Here is a 6,419-nt window from a genome sequence, read left to right as displayed (position 1 = left end):
TCGAAGGCTTTCGCTTGATCTAGGGAGATGAAGCAGCCAGAGGTGCCAATCTTCGTCGCATAGCTGAATAAATCACGCGTCAATGCCAGGGACGAGAAAATCGTGCGACCTGGCACGCTGCACGTTTGCGCTTGGCTGATAATATCGGGTAAAACGGCACTGGTGCGTCTAGCCAAAATGGATGCTACGATCTTGTAGTCCGTGTTGAGGAGTGTGATCGGTCGATACGCCTGGGGCTGCGTAGGATCCCCGCCTGGCTTCTCGATCAAGATTACGCGACCTTCACGGAAGGATTCTGGCCTTACTCCATGGAGAAAAAAGCCGTTCACCATGTCAAGAAGCGCACCCTGAATGGCCGGGAAAAACCTCTTGTAAAACACAGCAGGAATCCCGTCAGGCCCAGGCGCCGACGCACCATTCAATTTTTTAACACACTCGCCGAGCTCGTCAGCATCCACGGGAGCACACAGCGAATCAACAAGGTGATCTGGCACACACGGCAGCACCCCACAAAACGCACTAAGCTTTTCCTCAAATTCCTCTGCATCCCACGACGCGTTCTCGGTCGAGAAAAGTGTAGCGAAATGTCCCACGAAGACCTCGGCTATATCTTCAGCCCTCGTGCTAACCGACCCGTCAGCGAGTGTAACCTCTGGAACAGTAGCTAGCCCACCCTCCTCAAGAGAGCCCGCTCTAATGTGCCGAAGTACAGACGGGTCCGAGACGGGCCTGCCCAAGGTCTGCGCACGGCTCGCCGCTTGCGATGATTGCCGTAGGAGGGACTCGTAGCGTACCTTTAGCAGGTTAACATAGTCCCGCATCGCGAAGGTTAAGGTTCCCCCTCTCTGTACGATGCGAAGCCTCCACAACGTGTCGTTGAGCGCGGCCGTGATGCGCGCCTTGCGCGCACGACCCTCCTTTACTAAAAGCACGCGCCAGTGGTCCTTCAACTCATCCCAAGGCAGAGAACCGAACTCACACAGAGCAGTCAACGAAGCATTAAGTGCTGCTGAACTGTCCCTGTCGGTTAGCAGACGCTCGTCCATTCGCCACATCTGGTGGCGTGGTGCACAGTTGCCAAGGTTAAGCGTCGCTAACACGGGCCGGTGATCGGACACTCGACGAGCCCCAGTTGGGAAGGAGAGGACGGCACAGCAATCCAAGTAGCGGCTCAACTCGGGTGGGAAATAGAACTTATCTAGCCTACTGCCAGATTGTCCCCTTTCCCAAGTAGCTACAAACCTGTCGCCGTGGAGCTGCACCCACGCATCGGAAAGATGGAATTGACCGATCAGGTCCTTTAACTCCCGGGCACCGCTATAGGGTCTACCTTGCCCACGTCCCCGTACATCACGCTGAGGGTCGGTTACACAATTAAAATCACCCACCAAAAATGTTGGGTAAGGTTCGAGCATGAATGCGTCGAGGGATGCGAAAAAAGAGGAAGAGTCAGAGTGTTGCGCGGGTGCGTACACTACAACAGCTCGGACGCGACGAGCAAGCAAGAAAAAATCAACTGCGAGCACGCGCCCTCCGATCCCATAAGTACAATGAGCCTTGCGGCGCAAGCTCTCACGCAGAAATACAACGCCTACGCCCGAAGCCATCCTGTCAGACAGGGTGAAAAAAGCTTGGACGCAAAAGCGCTCGCGAAACGAAAGAACGTCGCGTGGAGTACGAAAATTGCACTCCTGCAAAAAGAGAAGGTCAACGTGTTGCGCCCGAGCATGGTGCATCACCTCCCTCTGTTTGTCCAAGTCCCGAAAGCCCTGGACATTCAAAGTAAGAAAACGCACCAGCATAAGGTGATAAATGCACAAACCACGTTAACCCTCCCATCCTCAAAACTCACTATCGTCGGACGGCACGTCGACTTCGACGCACAGTTTCTTGTTGTCGTCGGCATCATCGGTGTCCGCTGACGACGACGGCAACGCCCGCTTGGACGCATCTAGGCGATCCGGTGGAGAGGGTCGGGGGGGAAGCAAGTCGTGCACCTGGTTGATCGGGTTGGCGAGGCGAGGATCGGTAACAACGAGGGAGGGACCAGCAGGCTCGTCAGTGCCTCCCACATCACCTGACTCTGCCGAAGAAGGCTGACTTTGCTTGGTGCACGCTTCGAGCCGCTCCAGGAGAGATGGGGAACTCTGCAGATCGGCGACTTGGCTGACAGTATTGACGAGATGGGAGTCCGTAACCTTGGGCGTCGGGGCAGCACTGGTACTGGCCGTACTGTGACCGGCTACAGGTGACTTAGAGGAGAGACTAGAACGGCCAACCGCTGCCTTGCCGCTCGTGCCGGCTTTGCTTTGTTCCTTCCGGCGGCTGCGCGAGCCGCTCGAGGAACCGGGGAGAGCGATGCTTTTCTCCAGTGCACACCCTGGCTCGTGCTGAGCGTGCTCCGCGGGGTCACTGCTCTCGGAAGAGCTGAGGCTCGTGAAGAGGGAGGTATCGTCCGATGGCGATGACGTGGCTTCTGCCGCAGGTGCAAGCTCTTCCTCCGAAGGCGACATGCAGCTCTCCAATTCCATCTCTTGGCTGTCAGTAGGGGTGACGCCAAGATCAGCACTTTCGCTTGACTCCTCGGCAGGCTGGCCCAAGGAGGCCCGGGGCAGCTCGGGAAAGTCGCTTGTACTTTCAAGAGCTTGCAGACCGGGGGGCGCGCGAGGCGTCTCAGAGAAATTGCTTGCAGCATCCGCATAGGAGCGGGGCCGCAGGCAGTCAGCGGTGGCATGGTTGCCCTTGCAGCGGCGACACTGGGCATTGCAGTTGACGTCATCGTGGCCGTACTCCGAGCAGCGGCCGCACCAGGGGGTCTTGCAGGCGCTAACTTGGTGATCAGTCTGGCCGCAGCGGGCGCATACCCTCCGCACACCTTTGTATTCAAACTGGGCCTTGAACCCTCGAATCTTCATGAAGTTAGGGACGGCCTTCGCCATCTCCATCTTCACGAGTCGCATGCCGGTCTTGATATGCTGAAGGCTCCTCCACGCCGGCTGGCTGACGTCGAGGACCTTCCCATACGGTCTCAGTGCTGCCGCAAGCTCCGCGTTACTCACAACGGGGTTCAGGCGGTACACTGTCATGTAGACGACCTGCGGGCCCGCCCGTCTTGACCAGCGAAACTCCGACACCAGGTAAGTATGCCACAAATCGCCTTTCATTTTGAAGCCACCAGATGCAGCCCAGATAAATGCGCCAGTGCCTTCAGTGACATTATTGCAAATCACAAGCCTGAAAGCTGATTTCATGCTTTCAGAGCATGTTTTTCTTAAAAACGTTGCTGAGCTCCTCATTTTTAAAAATACATCTTGTGGTAAACAACGATAACAGTCGTTAAAATGCTAGAAAGAAGCTTGCAGATGTAGTAGGTGGCTCTACTATGCTGTCGCGAGGTCGTCGTCCTGTAACTGCATGTACTGTTGGGCGTGGGCTGTCCGCTGACAGCACACGGCAAGAAGAAATTGAAATCGTCCGATAAGACGCAGCTGGCATCGCATCAAAAATATAGTGCTATGCCGATGCCAACACCCCAGTGACAGACTGCGGTGAAGAGCCTAATCGAGCTACCAAGGACTGATTTTACCTCCGGCTCCCTCACAGTACCGCTTCTCGCAAAGTGTTTTTTTTTTGTTTTGAAGTAAGAATACGTTGTGAACGCTCTAAACAAAGGTTACCCGTTCCATGCAGGAGTTAATTAAAACATTAGCAACGACATATTGAAATAAAAACAAACTTAATAACCAAGGATTTGTTGTTGAATTTATATTAATGCGTAACAGCGTATTCCCTCTCCCTCGCGGCAATAGGGCTCTGGCCGATGGGTACGTCGTTTTGCGGCGGTTTTAGAAGCTCGCAACACGGCGTTTCTCGCACATTCATCACGCGTCCTGCCAACTATGCTCTGAGTTTTATAAGCGTGAGTAAGCACGTTTGCTCGCTTTAGCGCGTCATTGGATGGCCGTCGCTTCTTTTGTTGGCAGTGCGGCGGTGGCTTACCCAAAGGTGGGGGGGGGGGGGGTTCGTCGCCAGAGGGCCGCCCCTCTTTCTTCAATATTTCTAGGTTTTGTAGCGTAAGCTACACTGGCCGAGGTTGAGCAGTTTCGCGTGGGCCGTGAAGGGCGTTCTGTGCAAGCCATTGGATTGGTTTGGTTCAGATCAGATTGGATTGGCTTGGATTGGCTTGGCTTGGCTTGGCTTGGATTGGATTGGATTGAATGAGATTGAATTTTTCTTGGATTGAAATCCAATCCAATTGGAGTACGGGTGTGTAGAGAATTGAGTCTGTACATTCGCCGGTCGGCGCATTCCCGAGGAGTGACGTCGTAGCTGCGGCAGACGCACTGGCGCCGGCGCGTGCCTAGCTGGGCGCCTCCGTTGCGCAGTAGCCAAGTCTGACGCTGTGCCGGAGCCGCTTGATAGCCGTTTCGCGTGGCTCCTGGAGAGCCGTGCTTCGGGAGGAGCCATGCGCGAGGAGCAGTGACTGGACTGGACTGGACCGGACTGGACTGGACTGGACTGGACTCGACTGGTCTGAACTGGACTGGATTGTATTGGATTGGATTGAATTGGTTTGGAAATCGTTTTAGCAACAGTAAGCATGATAATTAGCTAATCCTAGACAGCTAAGAAACCTAAGAATAACCAGGTGAACCTTGGCTCACGCTACGTATATCCTGAGATAGCCGAGCTAAGCCACTGCTAATTTTTTTAAAGAGGAGCATGACGGACTAGGCCATTGACTCGTTTCTACCTGTCATCGATCGACGGCCGATTATTTATTTTCCTCTCACTAATGCAAACAACCCCCTTACCCGGCTTCGGTGTCTCCGGTAACCACGACGTTGATTCATATTGCAATTTCCTGCAACAAAAACAAAGGAAACATTCGATGCTTGCCTACAGCGACTGAACTTCAACCCTACAGAAGTTCTTTGGTCGCTAATTTTGGGTGGGGTTATTTTTGTTCTGTTTTGCTTCTTGTAGCCATTATATCCTGCCGCTCTTTACTGGTGGGAGGGGGAATGCCGTCCCGGTCTCGTGCCTTAATAAAATTTTTCTGCAATGTGACAGGCACCTTATTTATTTTTCTGCAATGGGCACAGGCACCTTATTTAAGCGATCGTGTTAATTTAAACATTACCGGTAATATATGACGGGAGCACGAGTGAATTGAACCATAGTCAGCGTGATACGCTCCATTTATAATATTACGACCATGAGACAGCCCCCGCATGCTACGTGAAAAATACACAGCTTCTTCTTCCTCGGAAAGGACTGTTCGCGATGTTTGTCCACGTCTTTTCGTCTGGTCATATGGCCGTTCCGGTCGAAGTCGTGGTAGGTGGACGAGTACGCTGAAAACGAATAATGACAGAGTGAACAGATGACAGAGTGAACAGAGATCACAGATGACAGAGTGAACAGAGATGACACAGTGAAGAAGACCTTGCCGCACGGATTACGGGAGCTTCAGCGTCCAAGGGCTCGGAGCCACTTCGGTCGCCACAAAGGGGAACATGACATCTCTGGCTGGTCTCAGTTCGTCTAGTCCCAGGTCGTCTCGATCGGCTTCTAGCTGGCTGGGAACACGAGGCGGGGAATCATGGTCTTGTGTTAGTCACCACGGGACTTTGGTTGCCCGACACTACCCTCAAGGAAGAAGCAAATCGGCGGCAATCGCGGACTTAAACCATCGTGATGGTCGTGAAGGTTGCGTACAGTTTCGCTATCTTCATTTCTTACGGGTTAGTGGGAGCTTCCTGCATTTTTTTTTTCAGATGGCTTCGGAGATAGTGTCTGCGAAAGCGATCCATGTCGAGTACGCGTCGTGGTTCTAAAAGAAATAACATTGCTCTTCTGCGTCCAACCGTATGCCACAGGAACGAAGCGGGAAATACGGAGTGTTTATCGTGGGAACATCAACATTTGAACAAAAGGTTGTGATGAACAGGAACTAACAAGGGAAAAAAATAGTGAGGCGGGCCATGGCAGAGAGCTGGGGTTGTTCAAATGAGTTATGTGGTAGGATACTGCGTTGAATCGCTCCCGTTTTAGCGCTCTGACAACTTCAAAACAAAACCAACCGCATGGTGCATGTACGTTGAAACTTTACAACGTTGCAAAAACTGTTAGGACTGTGCTTAAACTGCTATCCTTATAGCGGAAATTTCTCTATAATATCCTGATTCCGGAAAACCGCGTGAGTGTAGGAAACATCAAGCTGTGAGTGACAATTAAGAAAGTTATGTACGATAAATAGTGGGGAACAGAGCGGTCAGAAAGTGCTTTACAGGCGGTGGCTTTGCAGGCACTAAAACACTAAAAAGAAACACTAAAAGCTTGCTGCACCATTTCCCCGTTCTATCTTACGGTAGTCCCTGAACATCTTCATGGCCTCCGCATACCGCGGTGCCAGA

The sequence above is a fragment of the Haemaphysalis longicornis genome, unplaced genomic scaffold, assembly GCF_048455015.1.
Source record: "Haemaphysalis longicornis isolate Haplotype H1 unplaced genomic scaffold, Haemaphysalis longicornis Haplotype H1 scaffold_8, whole genome shotgun sequence".
Classification (NCBI taxonomy): Eukaryota; Metazoa; Arthropoda; class Arachnida; order Ixodida; family Ixodidae; genus Haemaphysalis; species Haemaphysalis longicornis.
Note: the sequence above shows the minus strand (reverse complement) of the source record.